We start from the raw sequence: 19,480 nt of genomic DNA, 5'->3' as shown, positions 1-19,480 counted from the left end.
ATGGCGGTAAAACAGCAAGCGACAATTGGACAGCAAAGAATGTTGTATATTTGCAAGTTTTATGCAGTTAATTTGTATTGTATCTATCTATCTATCTATATAAAAACGAGTTGTGTGTATGCATGTTTGTTTGTTTGTAAAAAGAGCGTTTGCATATGACGTCATTATTAGTACATACGGCTTTGTATATGCACAGACAATGGGAAAGCCAAGAATGTTGTATATTCGCAATTTTTACGTAGTTTAACTCCTGCAGACGAAATGAATGCTTGCCTGAAAAATTCTAATTTATGGGCAGACGTAAAAATATTAAAATTAACTACAAATATGCGTGTCCGATTGCAAAACGATGACTCTGGTCAAACATTTTCAGATCAATTGCTGGCAATTGGAAACGGAAAGCTCCCAGTAGACTCAATTTCAGGACGTATACAATTACCTGCTGATTTCTGTAATTTAGTGACGTCCAAAAATGAATTGATTGAAAAAGTATTCCAAATATTCTAAAAAATTTAAAAAATAATAAATGGCTAAGTGAAAGAGCAATTCTCGCACCCAAAAATATAGACGTCCACGAAATCAACAATATTGTTTTGACCAAGATTCGAGACCAGACAGTCCTTTACAAGTCAGTCAACACAGTTTTGGAACCAAATGAAGCGGTTAATTATCCATCTGAATTTTTAAATTTCATAGATCCTTCAGGGTTTCCACCACACGTGCTACAAGTAAAAATAGGCATACCAATAATACTTTTAAGAAATATCAACCCACCAAAGCTTTGCAATGGCACGCGACTTGCCGTAAAAAAAACAATGGAAAACCTAATAGAGGCCACAATCTTGACAGGTCCTTTTGAGGGTGAGGCTGTTCTTATTCCTTGCATTCCCATGATTCCAACGGATCTGCCTTTTCAATTTAAAAGATTGCAATTCCCAATTCGATTAGCATTTGCAATCACCATTAACAAAGCTCTATGTCAATCATTAGAAAAATGTATAGATCTTAATACTGATTGTTTTTCCCATAGACAATTGTATGTTGCATGTTCGAGGGTCGGTAAACCTGACAATCTATTTATATGCAGCGACAATTGGACAGCAAAGAATGTTTTATATTCGCAAGTTTTACGCAGTTAATTTGTATTGTATCTATCTATCTATCTATCTATATAAAAACGAGTTGTGTGTATGCATGTTTGTTTGTTTGTAAAAAGAGCGTTTGCATATGACGTCATTATTAGTACATACGGCTTTGTATATGCACAGACAATGGGAAAGCCAAGAATGTTGTATATTCGCAATTTTTACGTAGTTTGAAACACATATATAAATCTATCTATATTCACAAATGGGACACCAACAGCTAGTCTATATATCTATTCTATATATATATAAATAAGTTGTCTGTGTGTGGATCTGTGGATCTGTGGATCAGGTGACGTCACCTGAAAAAACTGGATCAGGTGACGTCAAAACTGAAAAAACTAAAAAAAGGCAAAAACTACAAAAAAAACTAAAAACTAATAAAAAAAATAAAAAAGCTAAAAAACTAAAAAAACTAAAAAAAAGGCAAAAACTGCAAAAAAAACTAAAAACTAATAAAAAAGCTAAAAAACTAAAAAAACTAAAAAAAGGCAAAAACTACAAAAAAAACTAAAAACTAATAAAAAAAATAAAAAAGCTAAAAAACTAAAAAAACTAAAAAACTAAAAAAGGTAAAAAACTAAAAAAAACTAACTACAAAAAAAACTAAAAACTAATAAAAAAAATAAAAAAGCTAAAAAACTAAAAAAACTAAAAAAAGGCAAAAACTACAAAAAAAAACTAAAAACTAATAAAAAAGCTAAAAAACTAAAAAAACTAAAAAAAGGCAAAAACTACAAAAAAAACTAAAAACTAATAAAAAAAAATAAAAAAGCTAAAAAACTAAAAAAACTAAAAAAAGGTAAAAAACTAAAAAAACTAAAAACTAAAAAAAAGGAAAAAACTGAAAAATAAGCTAAAATAAAAGTAAAAACCAATAAAAAACTAAAAAAAAACTGAAAAAACTAAAAAAAGGCAAAAACTACAAAAAAAACTAAAAACTAATAAAAAAAGTAAAAAAGCTAAAAAACTAAAAAAACTAAAAAAACTAAAAAAAGGTAAAAAACTAAAAAAAATAAAAAATAAAAAAAACTAAAAAAAGGAAAAAACTGAAAAATAAGCTAAAATAAAGGTAAAAACCAATAAAAAACTAAAAAGAAAAAAAAAGAAAAAACTAAAAAAAAATTTCATCTAAAAAACTAAAAAAAACTAAAAAAGGTAAAAACTAAAAGAACTAAAAAAGAAAAAAATAAATGACGACACTCAAAGAGAAAGCGACCAGGACAAAAGGAATGTTCGATTAGCAATCAACAAAGCACCGGGACACAGGGAGTATAAATGACGACCAGGACATAAGTAAAAAAAAAACTAACAAAACTAAAAAGAAGGTAAAAACTACAAAAAAACTAAAAAGAAAAAAAAACTAAAAACTAATAAAAAAACTAAAAAATCTAAAAATCTAAATAAACTAAAAAAGAAAAAAAAAGGAAAAAAATAAAAGAGAAAAACAAAACTAAAAAACGAATGTATATACAGACCGGGACACCGGGATACAAATGACGACCGGGACACAGGGAATATAAATGACGACAGGGACACAACTACAACGGGGACACCGGGGGAAACAGTGGGATATAAATGACGACCGGGACAGGGAATGGTCGATTAGCAATCACCATCAACAAAGCTCAAGGGCAATCATTAGAATCATGAGGTATAGATCTGAATACAGATTGTTTTCCCATGGACCATTATATGTTGCATGTTCAAGAGTCGGTAAACCTGACAATCTATTTATATGCAAAGACAATGGGACAGCAAAGAATGTTGTATATTCGCAAGTTTTACGTAGTTAAAACCATATATATATATATATATATATATATATATATATATATATATATATATATATATATATATATATATATATATATATATATATATATATCTATATTCACAGGTGGGACATAGGGACACAACTACAATGGCGCGTAACTATTATGGCGCGTAACGACTTACGCGCGCGGGGGGGCTTGGGGGGGGGCGAAGCGCCCGCACCAACTAGGTGTTGGGGTGGCGCTTCGCGCCACCCCAACAGCTAGTCTATATATATATATAAATAATTGTCTGTGTGTCAAGTGACGTCATGTTTGTGTTTCGACTGATGTCATGTTTGTCAACTGACGAAATTGCAGACCGGGACATCGGGACACAAATGAAGACCGGGACATCGGGACACAAATGAAGACCGGGACACCGGGACATAGGGAATATAAATGACGACCAGGACCCTCAAAGAGAAAGCGACCAGGACACAAGGAATGTTTAATTAGCAATCACCATTAACAGAGCACCGGGACACAAATGACGACGAAGACACAGGGAATATAAATGACGACCAGGACACTCAAAGAGAAATTACAGACCGGGACACCGGAACACAAATGACGACCGGGACACAGGGAATGTAAATGACGACCGCGACACTCAAAGAGAAATTACAGACTGGGACACCGGGACACAAATGACGACCGGGACACAGGGAAACAACAACAACGGGGACGCCGGGGGGGCACAGGGGGATATATAAATGACGACGGGGACACAGGGAATGTTCGATTAGCAATCACCATCAATAAAGCTCAAGGGCAATCATTAGAATAATGAGGTATAGATCTGAATACGGATTGTGTTTCCCATGGACAATTATATGTTGCATGTTCAAGAGTCGGTGGTGGGACAAAACTTATTTTTCTTCCAACAATTTATCTAATCCAGGTTTTGGTTTTCGAAAGTATGGCAGGCATTGATGACCTTATCCATGTCAAAATCAAATAGCCAATCATCATTGCTATGCTTTTCAGTTAGTTTGGTTTGTTTTACATTGGCTGGTTTTTTGTCATTGTGAAATACATATCACCAAACCTTTAACAAAGGTTTATCTTTTAACAAAGATATGTAGGCATTGATGACCATATCCATGTCAAAATCCCAAACTCAGTGAATATTGATATCATTTTCAATTTTGACCAGGTTTTGATTCTTGTTGTCCAGCTTGGTTTTCATTTTCATTTTTGACTAGCTCACATGTTTGGTTGTGTACAAATATAGAAGTTTATTACATAAATTAATTTGTAAGTTAGCCTAGGCATATTTACTACTAATATAAACATTCGCAAATAAAATTGAAAATTCTAGGGGCCTTTTTAAGTAACAAAAAACTGAAGGGCAACTAGACCTCCTGCCTCGCCTCTTTTCTCAAAGTTGCCTGGTCAAAACTTTAAGAAAGCCATATAGCCAAAAAAAGTAAAATTAACATGTAAATTTCGTTTGAATTATTCATGTAAATTGAGCCAAAATCAAAACCTGTATCAAATCAAAAGCCTTCAGAAATTAAATAAACAAAACAAGTTTTTTTTAACCGAAAGTAAGGAGCAACATTAAAACTGTCCCTGCCCTGCTCCTGATGCTAAAGTTTTTTATTGCTTAAAAAGTAGAGCTCTGAGGATCAAACTTTAGCGTAAATAGCGGGCGTTAAGGAGGGGACAGCCCCTCTCATATACAGAATAATAAAAATAGTACATCCATGATCTTTCTTTGGGCAAAAAAAAAACAAAATTCCATATTTTTGCAGATAGGAGCTTGAAACTTCTACAGTAGGGTTCTCTGATAGTCATAGAATCATTAAGATTCTATGACTTTTAGAGGATGTTTCTCCCTTTTTTCCGAAAACAAGGCAAATTTTCTCAGGCTTGTAACTTTTGATGGGTATAACTAAACTTGATGAATCTTGTATATTTAAAATCAACTTAAAAATCTGAACACAATCTATGTCTTGGCTTTTTTCTACAATTGGCTATGACTTTGACTTTTCCCACAACTATTCCCTTTTTTTAAATTACAAAAATCAGCGGATCTCGGTCGAGGCCGATTCTTTTGATGTATGTATTGGCATCAATATTCCTTTTTTTTGCTTACTCTTGCTTACTATTTTTTTATTACTACTTTTTTGCTTGGTATTGAGCCGGGTTGCTCTTTACTACACAGTTTGTTACCACAAACTGTTTGATAATTGATTATTAAAGCAAGTCCAATTTCTAACAATGATTTCTACTAAGCTTCAAACTTTTGTTCTACTTTTTCAAGGTTTTTGAATTGCTGTAATCCCGAGTCAAAATTATTATATTTGCAAATATTTTTGCAATTACCAATTTTTTGCTCTTTAAGCAATTTGATATCAACTTCTCCATACATGAAAATCTTTGATTTTTTTTTGCATAATCGGACAACATCATTGCAGTATTGATTTATATAAAAAACATAAAAAAAAACTAGTTTTTTTTAACTGAAAGTAAAGAGCGACATTAAAACTTAAAACGAACAGAAATTACTCCGTATATGAAATGGGTTGTCCCCTCCGCAATCCCTTGCTCTTTACGCTTAAGTTTTTAATTGTTTTAAAAAGCAGAATTGTGGCAAAGAGTCAAACTTTAGCGTAAAGAGCGAGGGATTGCGGAGGGGACAACCCATTTCATATACGGAGCAATTTCTGTTCGTTTTAAGTTTTAATGTCGCTCCTTACTTTCAGTTAAAAAAACTAGTTTTTTTATGTAATTTCTAAACGTTTTCGAATTAATGCGTGTCTGATTTTGGCTCTCCGCACATAAATTATTAAAATGAAATTTGCATATTAATTCCTTTTTTGGCTTAATGGCTTTCTCTTAGTTTTGATCAGACGACTTTGAGAAATATGGGGTGGGGAAAGCCTAGTTGCCCTGTAATTTTTCGGTTACATAAAAAGGCAACTATAAATTTTAATTTTTAACGAATGTTTTTATTAGTAAAAAATATATGTAACTTAAGAATTAACTTACTTAACAATCTTTTATATTCTTAAATTTCTATTATGTATATGAGGGGGTTTGTACCCTCGTTAATACCTCGCTCTTTACACTAAATCGTAAGTTTTGTCCCAATTCTTTAAGAATGACCCCTTAATCCGAAAGGCCATAAAATAAATAGTTGAAATTACTAAATATACTACAGCATAAAGAGCGAGGAATTTATCTCCTCCTAAATACCTCGCTCTTTATGCTAAAGTATTCTTAGAACCCCTCATATGCGTAATAATCTCTGTTCATTTTAAGTTTCAATGCTACTCCTTACTTTCAATTGAAAAAGCTTTTCCATGTTTATTTTTTCATTGTTTTTTTTATAGTAATTTTAGAAAATCCTGCGCCCTTTTCATTGAATTTCTGTTCCCCCATGACATATTTCTCCAAGGAAAGATCCTCCCACATAGCTCCGTCCCCTCAACCCCACCCCCCAAAACCAAAAAAAATCCCCTGAAAACGCTGTACTCTTCCCAATAACCATTATTATATGTAAACACTGGCCGAAGTTTGTAACTTGCAGCCCCTCCCCAGGGACTGTGGGGGAGTAAGTCATTCCCAAAGACATAGTTATTATGGTTTTTGACTATGCGGAACAAAATGGCTCTCTCAAAATTTTGATCTGTTGACTTTGGAGAAAAAATGAGTGTGGGAGGGGGCCTAGGTGCCCTCCAATTTATTTGGTCACTAAAAAGGGTACTAGAACTTTTCATTTCCGTTAAAATGAGCCCTCTTGCGACATTCTAGGACCACTTGGTCGATACGATTACCCCCAGGGAAAAAAAAACAAAAAAAAAAAAACAAAGAAATGAACACGCACCCGTGATTTGTCTTCTGGCAAAAAATACGAAATTCCACATTTTTGTAGATAGGAGCTTGAAACTTCTACAATAGGGTTCTCTGATACGCTGAATCTGATGGTGTGATTTTCTTTAAGATTCTATGACTTTTAGGGGCTGTTTTCCCCTATTTTTTAAAATAAGGCAAATTTTTTCAGGCTCGTAACTTTTATGGGTAAGACTAAACTTGATTAAACTTATATATTTAAAATCAGCATTAAAATGCGATTCTTTTGATGTAGCTATTGATATCAACACTCCATTTTTTAGAATTTTGGTTGCTATTGAGCCGGGTCGCTCCTTACTACAGTTCGTTACCACGAACTGTTTGATCTCATCTCTCTCATATTTTTTTCTAAAATTAAGGCTCTTGACAAATTTTCTCTAACTCTTGACCCATCTAGATTGTTTTTTTTAAAGGCCAGAATATCTCAGGATGCCAGTTTTCCCAAAAAATTGTAGAGCCGTTTATATCTTCTATATATATAAAAATAAGTTGTTTGTGTGTTGTGTGTTGACTGACGTCATGCATGTTTGTCGACTGACGTCATTATAAGGATTGAGCATTATGCCGCCATGAGGTTGTTTGTCGACTCTCTTCATGTTTGTCGGCTGACGAAATTACAGACCGGGACACCGGGACACAAATGACGACCGGGACACAGGGAATATAAATGACGACCGGAAAACTGACGTCGTGTTTGTCGACTGACGAAATTACAGACCAGGACATCGGGACACAAATGACGACCGGGACACCGGGACATAGGGAATATAAATGACGACCGGGACACTCAAAGAGAAATTACAGACCGGGACACCGGAACACAAATGACGACCGGGACAAAAATGACGACCTGGACACCGGGACACAGGGAATATAAATGACGACCGCGACACTCAAAGATAAATTACAGACTGGGACACCGGGACACAAATGACGACCGGGACAAAGGGAAACAACAACAACGGGGACGCCGGGGGGCACAGGGGGATATATAGATGACGACGGGGACACAGGGAATGTTCGATTAGCAATCACCATCAACAAAGCTCAAGGACAATCATTAGAATAATGAGGTATAGATCTGAATACAGATTGTTTTTCCCATATATATATATATATATATATATATATATATATATATATATATATATATATATATATATATATATATATATCATGAAAAGAGAAATCACCAATGCAACAGCACAAACAAAAAAAAAAAAGAAAAAAAAAGAGAGACAGAAGGAGAAAAGGAAGACTGTTTTCCTAAATTAGTGATTAATTTAGACCAGCACTTGAATGAGGCCTTAACCCTACTCATCCATACAATCACATAGGTCAAACAGCATAGCCATACACAATCAACCATAAAGAATAATCCATAGACAGGCAGTCATGTCAATAAGTATAAGTCGTCATTTACCAAACAATAGAAAAAATAATATAGACAAATAATTCAGATGCAACACCCAACATAAGGGCTCATCAGGAGAATACACTGGCCTATATAGGGTTTCGCCACTCTAAATTCTCTACCCAGCACAGTGTTGTGGCTACCACAGAATATCCATGGCATCCCCGCGTCAGGTATCACCCCCAAAATATATGCCTATGAAAGAAAAAAAAAAAACAGCAAATGTAAAACAACCAAGTAAAACCAAAACAAGCTTATCCTGTTAATATATCCCTCCCTTTAGCAACAATAGGTAAACTAAATATTATAAATTTTACCAAATCACAAATATTAACACATTGCAAAAAACCTGAATGAACTAAACAATTATAGAATTCATCTTTACCATGTGGCTAATTTTTAAGAAAATCCGCTCAATTAGAAACACAATTCAAAATAAATGGCGCTGCGACAACATTTCTTGAACCTCCGAAATTAGTTGAAAATTTCTTTAAGTATTTCTAGATAATTCTTTTGATATTTATTTAAGTTCGTTATAATGAAAACTAAATTTTTTAAATTGCCAAGTTAATTTATTTGCAGAAAAACCTCTTGATATCAATTTTTGGCTTAAGATTTTACATCTATTTTTAAAATCAATATAATTACTACAAATCCTTGCATAACGAAGTAACTGTGAGAAAAACGCTGAATATGTGATATTTGAGTGTATATTACTTTCAGGGAATGGGAAACTAATTACTTCAAAATCAAAATCATCCGTTTTATTATACATTTTAAAACTTAATTTATTATTATCACAAATATTAGTATTTAAATCCAAGAAATGATCTTCATGACCAGCGCCATGACTAGGCTCAAGAATAAGCTCTGATGGATATATATTTTTAGAAATATCAATGAAATCCTTACAATTTAAGACCAAAATATCATCTAAATATCTTTTATTATTTGACAAAGCATGTTTTAAATTAATTGGATTATTCTTATCCATCATATATTTATATTCTAGTTGACTTAAAAATAAGTCAGCTATGAATGGGCTGGCATTCCCCCCCATGGGAATTCCCACAATTTGCTTGTACAAATCACCCCCAAATCTTATATAAGTACTAGCTGTTGGGGTGGCGCTTCGCGCCACCCCAACACCTAGTTGGTGGGGGCGCTTCGCGCCCCCCCCCAAGCCCCCCGCGCGCGTAAGTCGTTACGCGCCATAATAGTTACGCGCCATTGTAGTTGTGTCCCTATGTCCCACCTGTGAATATAGATATATATATATATATATATATATATATATATATATATATATATATATATATATATATATATATATATATATATATATATATATATATATATGGTTTTAACTACGTAAAACTTGCGAATATACAACATTCTTTGCTGTCCCATTGTCTTTGCATATAAATAGATTGTCAGGTTTACCAACTCTTGAACATGCAACATATAATGGTCCATGGGAAAACAATCTGTATTCAGATCTATACCTCATGATTCTAATGATTGCCCTTGAGCTTTGTTGATGGTGATTGCTAATCGACCATTCCCTGTCCTGGTGTCCCGGTCGTCATTTACATCCCCCTGTTTCCCCCGGTGTCCCCGTTGTAGTTGTGTCCCTGTGTCCCGGTCGTCATTTATATTCCCTGTGTCCCGGTCGTCATTTGTATCCCGGTCTGTATATACATTCGTTTTTTAGTTTTGTTTTTCTCCTTTATTTTTTTCCTTTTTTTTTCTTTTTTAGCTTATTTAGATTTTTAGATTTTTTAGTTTTTTTATTAGTTTTTAGTTTTTTTTTCTTTTTAGTTTTTTTGTCCCGGTCGTCATTTATATCCCCCTGTTTCCCCCGGTGTCCCCGTTGTAGTTGTGTCCCTGTGTCCCGGTCGTCATTTATATTCCCTGTGTCCCGGTCGTCATTTGTATCCCGGTGTACCGGTCTGTATATACATTCGTTTTTTAGTTTTGTTTTTCTCCTTTATTTTTTTCCTTTTTTTTTCTTTTTTAGTTTATTTAGATTTTTAGATTTTTTAGTTTTTTTATTAGTTTTTAGTTTTTTTTTCTTTAGTTTTTAGTTTTTTTGTAGTTTTTGCCTTTTTTTTAGTTTTTTCAGTTTTTTTTTAGTTTTTTATTGGTTTTTACCTTTATTTTAGCTTATTTTTCAGTTTTTTTCCTTTTTTTAGTTTTTTTTTAGTTTTTAGTTTTTTTAGTTTTTTACCTTTTTTTAGTTTTTTTTTAGTTTTTTAGCTTTTTTATTTCTTTTATTAGTTTTTAGTTTTTTTTGTAGTTTTTGCCTTTTTTTTAGTTTTTTTAGTTTTTTAGCTTTTTTATTAGTTTTTAGTTTTTTTTGTAGTTTTTGCCTTTTTTTAGTTTTTTTAGTTTTTTAGCTTTTTTATTTTTTTATTAGTTTTTAGTTTTTTTTGTAGTTTTTGCCTTTTTTTAGTTTTTTCAGTTTTGACGTCACCTGATCCAGTTTTTTCAGGTGACGTCACCTGATCCACAGATCCACAGACAACTTATTTTTATATATATAGATAGTTTTTTTTTTTACTTATGTCCTGGTCGTCATTTATACTCCCTGTGTCCCGGTGCTTTGTTGATTGCTAATCGAACATTCCTTTTGTCCTGGTCGCTTTCTCTTTGAGTTTCGTCATTTATTTTTTTCTTTTTTAGTTCTTTTAGTTTTTACCTTTTTTAGTTTTTTTTAGTTTTTTAGATGAAAATTTTTTTTAGTTTTTTCCTTTTTTTCTTTTTAGTTTTTTATTGGTTTTTACCTTTATTTTAGCTTATTTTTCAGTTTTTTCCTTTTTTTTAGTTTTTTTTTATTTTTTATTTTTTTTAGTTTTTTACCTTTTTTTAGTTTTTTTAGTTTTTTAGCTTTTTTACTTTTTTTATTAGTTTTTAGTTTTTTTTTGTAGTTTTTGCCTTTTTTTTAGTTTTTTCAGTTTTTTTTTTAATTTTTTATTGGTTTTTACCTTTATTTTAGCTTATTTTTCAGTTTTTTTCCTTTTTTTTTAGTTTTTTTTAGTTTTTAGTTTTTTTAGTTTTTTACCTTTTTTTAGTTTTTTAGTTTTTTAGCTTTTTTATTTTTTTTATTAGTTTTTAGTTTTTTTTTGTAGTTTTTGCCTTTTTTTAGTTTTTTTAGTTTTTTAGCTTTTTTATTAGTTTTTAGTTTTTTTTGTAGTTTTTGCCTTTTTTTAGTTTTTTTAGTTTTTTAGCTTTTTTATTTTTTTATTAGTTTTTAGTTTTTTTTTGTAGTTTTTGCCTTTTTTTAGTTTTTTCAGTTTTGACGTCACCTGATCCAGTTTTTTCAGGTGACGTCACCTGATCCACACATCCACAGACAGACAGACAACTTATTTTTATATATATAGATAGATTGTATAAAACAAATTCCAATAACTCAAAAATCATATCCAAGCTGTAACATCTCAAGTTAACTGTAGTATTAAAGCAATTTGTCCATATAGCTTTTTTATTATAAATGTCTATTTTTAAGAACCTCTTACTAGATAAGAAGAAAGATTTCTTGATAACAGTTTTTAAATTATCAAACACTACATTAAGTGATAAATTAGTATACATTGTCGCAAAATAGAAAGACTCAATTCTTTTAGCTGAAACCATTGTTAAAGAATCTATAACCTGCAGTGAATTATTAACACTCCAATATGGATTAAAATTCGAAAATTTTTTAATACCAGAAGAATAGGTTTTAAGTTTATTTACAATTTCCTTTAAAATTAAAGAAAGGTCAGTAGCAGCAATGCGGGTTGGACATTTAGCTGCTCCAGCAATAAACCGTGGTTTAGGGGGATTCTTATGAAATTTTACAGTTCAATATAGGAAAGGGAACTTTTTATCATTGTCATTTATTTTAATATTAAAATTTTTAAAAAGTATTTCTTAAGTCTTTTCAATTAAATTCTCATCCTCTATATTTACCTTTTCGTAAACATTAGTTGTGCATAACTCCCTTTTTAAGATATCACAATACAGCTTCTGACAAATTATGGCAAAATTATTATTAGCTTTATCCACTGGCACAATTACAAATTCATTCTTTAGATTAGCAATTGCTTGTTTAATCTTCGCATTATAAAATAATGATTTAGTGTTACTATTTTTTAAGTTAGAATATATTTTATTTCTTATTTTACTAGTAATTAAATTCTTCCAACTTAGAAAACTCTCTTTATTTTTATTCTCTTTCTTACACCACTTATCAATAAATAAATCAAAATCATTTTCCAAGCCATCAAGAACACTCGATGGTTTCAGATGATGAGAAAGACGGAAATTAGCCCTTTTATTCATTATAATTTGAAGATCATCTTGCTTTATTATTGACAAGTCCCCTGTTATAACATGTTTGTAAGTAGGATTTACAAATGGGCCAAGTTGCTTACAATTACAAACCGGTTTCCAATTTATATCACTATCTAGTCTTTTTAGTTTTAAATTATAATTAAAAATAATTTGCCCAATAGTTATTGAAAATTTATAAGTTAAAACTGGACTATCATTATAATTCAAATTACTAGGAAGGGCCTGTTTCACATGCCGCTGATTTAAAATTTCTGGTAAATTAATATCTTCAATCTGCTTACAAGTAAAATTAATAGGTAAATATAATCTGTTATCCTTATTACTAATCTTATCGAACTTTTTCTTTTTTGAAATAAATTTCGTTTTAGTTAGAATGCAAATTGTATCACATATTACTTTAAAATTATAATCAAGAGCTGTATTATTCTTAACAATCCAGAAAAGTTTGATTAAATTCCTCTTGGATAAATTATTTAGACATTTTATTACAGAAATCATACCCCTAGATTCAAGTAGCTGGCATAGATCTATAGAAAGCATATATACATCCAATTCATTTTTTCTATTATTTTTCCTATGTCCTCTCGATCGTTTTTTACGTTTAATAGGACAAGTAAAAGAAGGATGGTCCATAAAACCATCAATACATTTAACAACAACATGAGACATGTCACCATATTTTGCTACACGATCATTTAGCCCAAAAGGATAAGCTGTACCAAGAGTATGGATCCAGAAATCCTCCTGTTTACGTAGTCTATTATTCTTCTCTTCTTTATTTAAATTTTCTAATTCTAAATTTTCTAAAATTGTGACAGTTATATCTGATATGGAACATTTACCATTATTACAATGTTGAACTAGATAGTTATTAGTTTTTTCATTATTAACTGTTGTCTTATGTCCAGAAAATCTTTTATATATATTATTAGTTGTTTCCCCCACATTATATATATATATATATATATATATATATATAAGCGCGGGGGGCTTGGGGGGGGGGCGCGAGGCGCCCCCACCAACTAGGTGTTGGGGTGGCACGACCGGGACACAGGGAATATAAATGACGACCGCGACACTCAAAGGTAAATTACAGACTGGGACACCGGGACACAAATGACGACCGGGACACAGGGAAACAACAACAACGGGGACGCCGGGGGGCACAGGGGGATATATAAATGACGACGGGGACACAGGGAATGTTCGATTAGCAATCACCATCAACAAAGCTCAAGGGCATTCATTAGAATGATGAGGTATAGATCTGAATACAGATTGTTTCTCTCATGGACAATTATATGTTGCATGTTCAAGAGTCGGTAAACCTGACAATCTATTTATATGCACGGACAATGGGACAGCCAAGAATGTTGTATATTCGCAAGTTTTATGTAGTTAAATATATATATATATATATATATATATATATATATATATATATATATATATATCATGAAAAGAGAAATCACCAATGCTACAGCACAAACACACAAAAAAAAAAAAAAAAAAAAAAAAAAAAAAAAAAAAAAAAAAAAAAAAAAAAAAAAAAAAAAAGAGAGACAGAAGGAGAAAAGGAAGACTGTTTTCCTAAATTAGTGATTAATATAGACCAGCACTTGAATGAGGCCTTAACCCTACTCATCCATACAATCACATAGGTCAAACAGCATAGCCACACACAATCAACCATAAAGAATAATCCATGGACAGGCAGTCATGTCGTCAATAAGTATAAGTCGTCATTTACCGAACAATAGAAAAAATAATATAGACAAATAATTCAGAGGCAACACCCAACATAAGGGCTCATCAGGAGAATACACTGGCCTATATAGGGTTTCGCCACTCTAAATTCTCTACCCAGCAAAGTGTTGTGGCTACCACAGAATATCCATGGCATCCCCGCGTCAGGGATCACCCCCAAAATACATGCCTATGAAAAAAAAACAGCAAATGTAAAACAACCAAGTAAAACCAAAACAAGCTTATCTTGTTAATATATCCCTCCCTTTAGCAACAATAGGTAAACTAAATATTATAAATTTTATCAAATCACAAATATTAACACATTGCAAAAAACCTGAATGAACTAAACAATTATAGAATTCATCTTTACCATGTGGCTAATTTTTAAAAAAAATCTGCTCAATTAGAAACACAATTCAAAATAAATGGCGCTGTGACAACATTTCTCGAACCTCCGAAATTAGTTCAAAATTTCTTTAAGTATTTCTAGATAATTCTTTTGATATTTATTTAAAAGTTCGTTATAATGAAAACTAAATTTTTTAAATTGCCAAGTTAATTTATTTGCAGAAAAACCTCTTGATATCAATTTTTGGCTTAAGATTTTACATCTATTTTTAAAATCAATATAATTACTACAAATCTCCATCATTTTTTTTTTTTTTTTTTTTTTTTTTTTTTTGTTTTTTTTTTTTTTTTTTTTTTTTTGTATTAACATTTTTTCTTTTCACTGTCGCTATCAAAAGACATTCGTTTCAATTGTATACTCAGAGCTAGGCTCTTTCCAAAAATGTTCACAACTTCCCTATGTTTCCCTTATTTCCCTATCAGGGATTTCGTGACGCCAAATTCCTTGATTGCCAACAAATGAATGAAGGGGAAGAGGGTTGGATTCTAAGAACTTTGTTTAACAGCCTCAAATAAAGGGTTTTCTTTTTCGCCTGCATTTTCAAGACCAATTTACAGAGAAATGTTTTGGAGTAGGATTCAAACCAAGTACCCCCCCCCCCATGGATGCAGTTGTGTTCATTTGAGAGACATCATGAGCAATAATCCTAAGTAATTTTTCCAAAATATCCTCCTAAACAATCATCCAAGGTATTTTTTTCAAAATTTGCTTGCAGCTTAGTCAGCTTCTAGAGTGTTCGTGTTTTGTCTTGATTTGACCACAATTCCTTGATTGCGCCCATTCAAACTCTCCAAATAAAAACCAATTATTATATTTACAATGCCAGTTATTTCACCGAGAGTAATAGAGGCTAGAGGCTTTTATGTCTTTCATCAGAGTCTGCTCGTTGAGAACAACAAAGATAGGAGGAAATTATCTGTTGCGCTATTCCAGTATTCCCGGGAAACGCTTTCCCCGCGAAAAGATTCCATTCAAATTGTCTAGTCGATATAAACAAGAAAAAGCTGCGAATAGAAAAGGTCTATTGAGCAATACGTTTCATAGAATCAGGTGACGTCATGTTTCGGCTGACGTCATGAAATTAGTTGCCGTCATTTTTGCTTTGAAGGTGACGTCATTCAAGTTATATAAGACATATGTTCGCGTAGAAATCTATTAATGTTTAAGTTTACAATGACTGATGAAGATGCTCAAAGAGTCTATGGGCACACGTAAAAACATTAAAATTAACTACAAATATGCGTGTCCGATTGCAAAACGATGACTCTGGTCAAACATTTTCAGATCAATTGCTGGCAAAGGGAAACGGAAAGCTCCCAGTAGACTCAATTTCAGGACGTATACAACTACCTGCTGATTTCTGTAATTTAGTGACGTCCAAAAATGAATTGATTGAAAAAGTATTTCCGAATATTCTAAAAAATTATAAAAATAATAAATGGCTAAGTGAAAGAGCGATTCTCGCACCCAAAAATATAGACGTCCACGAAATCAACAATATTGTTTTGACCAAGATTCAAGACCAGGCAGTCCTTTACAAGTCAGTCGACACAGTTTTGGAACCAAATGAAGCGGTTAATTATCCATCTGAATTTTTAAATTCCATAGATCTTTCAGGGTTTCCACCACACGTGCTACAACTAAAAATAGGCGTACCAATAATACTTTTAAGAAATATAAACCCACCAAAGCTTTGCAATGGCACTTGACTTGCCGTAAAAAAAACAATGGAAAACCTAATAGAGGCCACAATCCTGACAGGGCCTTTTGAGGGTGAGGCTGTTCTTATTCCTCGCATTCCCATGATTCCAACGGATCTGCCTTTTCAATTTAAAAGATTGCAATTCCCAATTCGATTAGCATTTTCAATCACCATTAACAAAGCTCAAGGTCAATCATAGAAAAAATGTGGTATTGATCTTAATACTGATTAGTTTTTCCCATGGACAATTGTACGTTGCATGTTCGAGGGTCGGTAAACCTGACAATCTATTTATATGCAGCGAGAATTGGACAGCGAAGAATGTTGTATATTCGCAAGTTTTACGCAGTTAATTTGTATTTCGGAACCAAATGAAGCGGTTAATTATCCATCTGAATTTTTAAATTCCATAGATCCTTCAGGGTTTCCACCACACGTGCTACAACTAAAAATAGGCGTACCAATAATACTTTTAAGAAATATCAACCCACCAAAGCTTTGCAATGGCACGCGACTTGCCGTAAAAAAAAACAATGGAAAACCTAATAGAGGCCACAATCTTGACAGGGCCTTATGAGGGTGAGGCTGTTCTTATTCCTCGCATTCCCATGATTCCAACGGATCTGCTTTTTCAATTTAAAAGATTGCAACACAGACAATGGGACAGCGAAGACTGTTGTATATTCACAAGTTTTACGTAGTTAATTTGTATTGTATCTATCTATCTATCTATCTATATAAAAACGAGTTGTGTGTATGCATGTTTGTTTGTTTGTAAAAAGAGCGTTTGCATATGACGTCATTATTAGTACATACGGCTTTGTATATGGACAGACAATGGGAAAGCCAAGAATGTTGTATATTCGCAATTTTTACGTAGTTTGAAACACATATATAAATCTATCTATATTCACAGGTAGGACACAGGGACACAACTACAATGGCGCGTAACTAATATGGCGCGTAACGACTTACGCGCGCGGGGGGGCTTGGGGGGGCGCGAAGCGCCCCACCAACTAGGTGTTGGGGTGGCGCGAAGCGCCATCCCAACAGCTAGTATATATATATATATATATATATATATATATATATATATATATATATATATATATATATATATCTATATATATAAAAATAAGTTGTCTGTCTGTGGATCTGTGGATCAGGTGACGTCATGTTTCTGTGTCGGGTGACGTCATGAAATTAGTTGTCGTCATTTTTGCTTATACGATGCTTAGTATATTGTAAAACACATTAATTTGGTTAATAATATACCATTTAAAACACCAAAATGAACATGCTGGAGTAGTCATTCGGTGAGAGAGGGTGTCAGAACGGAGAATGAAGGTCCCAGGCTCAAATCCTGGTTAGGCTAAAAAAGGTAAAAAACTAAAAACTAAAAAAAACTGAAAAAACTAAAAAACTAAAAAAACTAAAAACTAAAAAAAAACTTAAAAAAAAGGGAAAAACTGAAAAATAGAAGAGAAAAAGAAAACTAATAAAATTAAGAATAAAAATAAAAAAAATAAAAAAGATAAAAACTAAAAAAAAAGTAAAAAGAAAAAACGAAAAAAAACTAAAAAAGCTAAAAAAAAAGCTAAAAACCAATAAAAAACTAAAGAGAAAAAAACTAAAAAAAATTTTCATCTAAAAAACTAAAAAAACTAAAAAAGGTAAAAACTAAAAGAACTAAAAAACTAAAAAAAGGAAGAAAACTGAAAAAATAAAGGAGAAAAAGAAAACTAAAAAAATATAAATAAAAATAAAAAACTAAAAAGATAAAACTTCAAAAAAACTAAAAAGAAAAAAGAAAAAAACTACAAAACCTAAAAAAAGGTCAAAACCAATGAAAAAAAAATAAACGGGGAACACTGGGACACAAATGACGACCGGGATACTGGGAATATAAATGACGACCGGGACACAAGGAATGTTCAATTAGCAATCACCATCAACAAAGCTCAAGGGCAATCATTAGAATCATGAGGTATAGATCTGAATATGGATTGTTTTTCCCATGGACAATTATATGTTGCATGTTCAAGAGTCGGTAAACCTGACAATCTAAATAAATGACGACACTCAAAGAGAAAGCGACCGGGACAAAAGGAATGTTCGATTAGCAATCAACAAAGCACCAGGACACAGGGAGTATAAATGACGACGACCGGGACACAGGGACATAACTACAAAGGGGACGCCGGGGTGCACAGGGGGATATATAAATGACGATGGCGACTCAGGGAATGGTCGATTAGCAATCACCATCAACAAAGCTCAAGGGCAATCATTAGAATCATGAGGTATAGATCTGAATACGGATTGTTTTCCCATGGACCATTATATGTTGCATGTTCAAGAGTCGGTAAACCTGACAATCTATTTATATGCACAGACAATGGGACAGCAAAGAATGTTGTATATTCGCAAGTTTTACGTAGTTAAAAACATATATATATATATATATATATATATATATATATATATATATATATATATATATATATATATATATATATATATATATATATATATATATTCACAGGTGGGACATAGGGACACAACTACAATGGCGCGTAACTAATATGGCGCGTAACGACTTACGCGCGCGGGGGGGCTTGGGGGGGGGGGGCGCGAAGCGCCCCCACCAACTAGGTGTTGGGGTGGCGCCAACAGCTAGTATATATATATATATATATATATATATATATATGTATATATATATATATATCTATATTCACAGGTGGGACACAGGGACACAACTACAATGGCGCGTAACGACTTACGCGCGCGGGGGGGCCTGGGGGGCGTGAAGCGCCCCAACCAGCTAATATATATATATATATATATATATATATATATATATATATATATATATATATATATATATATATATATATATATATATATATATATATATATATATATATATATATATATATATATATATATATATATATTATATAAACAGACCCTATATATTTTTATATAATTTTTATAATTTTTCATAAAATGCATCCTTATTTGTCAGACAACAATATA

The 19,480-nt window shown here is 32.2% G+C and overlaps 1 protein-coding gene across 1 annotated transcript in view; it reads left to right on the top strand.

Annotated features, from left to right (window-relative positions):
• The window catches only part of LOC136031308 (cullin-5-like), a 97,122-nt gene that overhangs the window by 6,606 nt on the left and 71,036 nt on the right, over positions 1-19,480 (top strand). The window lies entirely within an intron of this gene.

This window comes from Artemia franciscana, chromosome 1 (assembly GCF_032884065.1).
Source record: "Artemia franciscana chromosome 1, ASM3288406v1, whole genome shotgun sequence".
In the NCBI taxonomy this organism is placed as follows: Eukaryota; Metazoa; Arthropoda; class Branchiopoda; order Anostraca; family Artemiidae; genus Artemia; species Artemia franciscana.
This window is presented reverse-complemented; position numbering and strand designations above follow the sequence as displayed.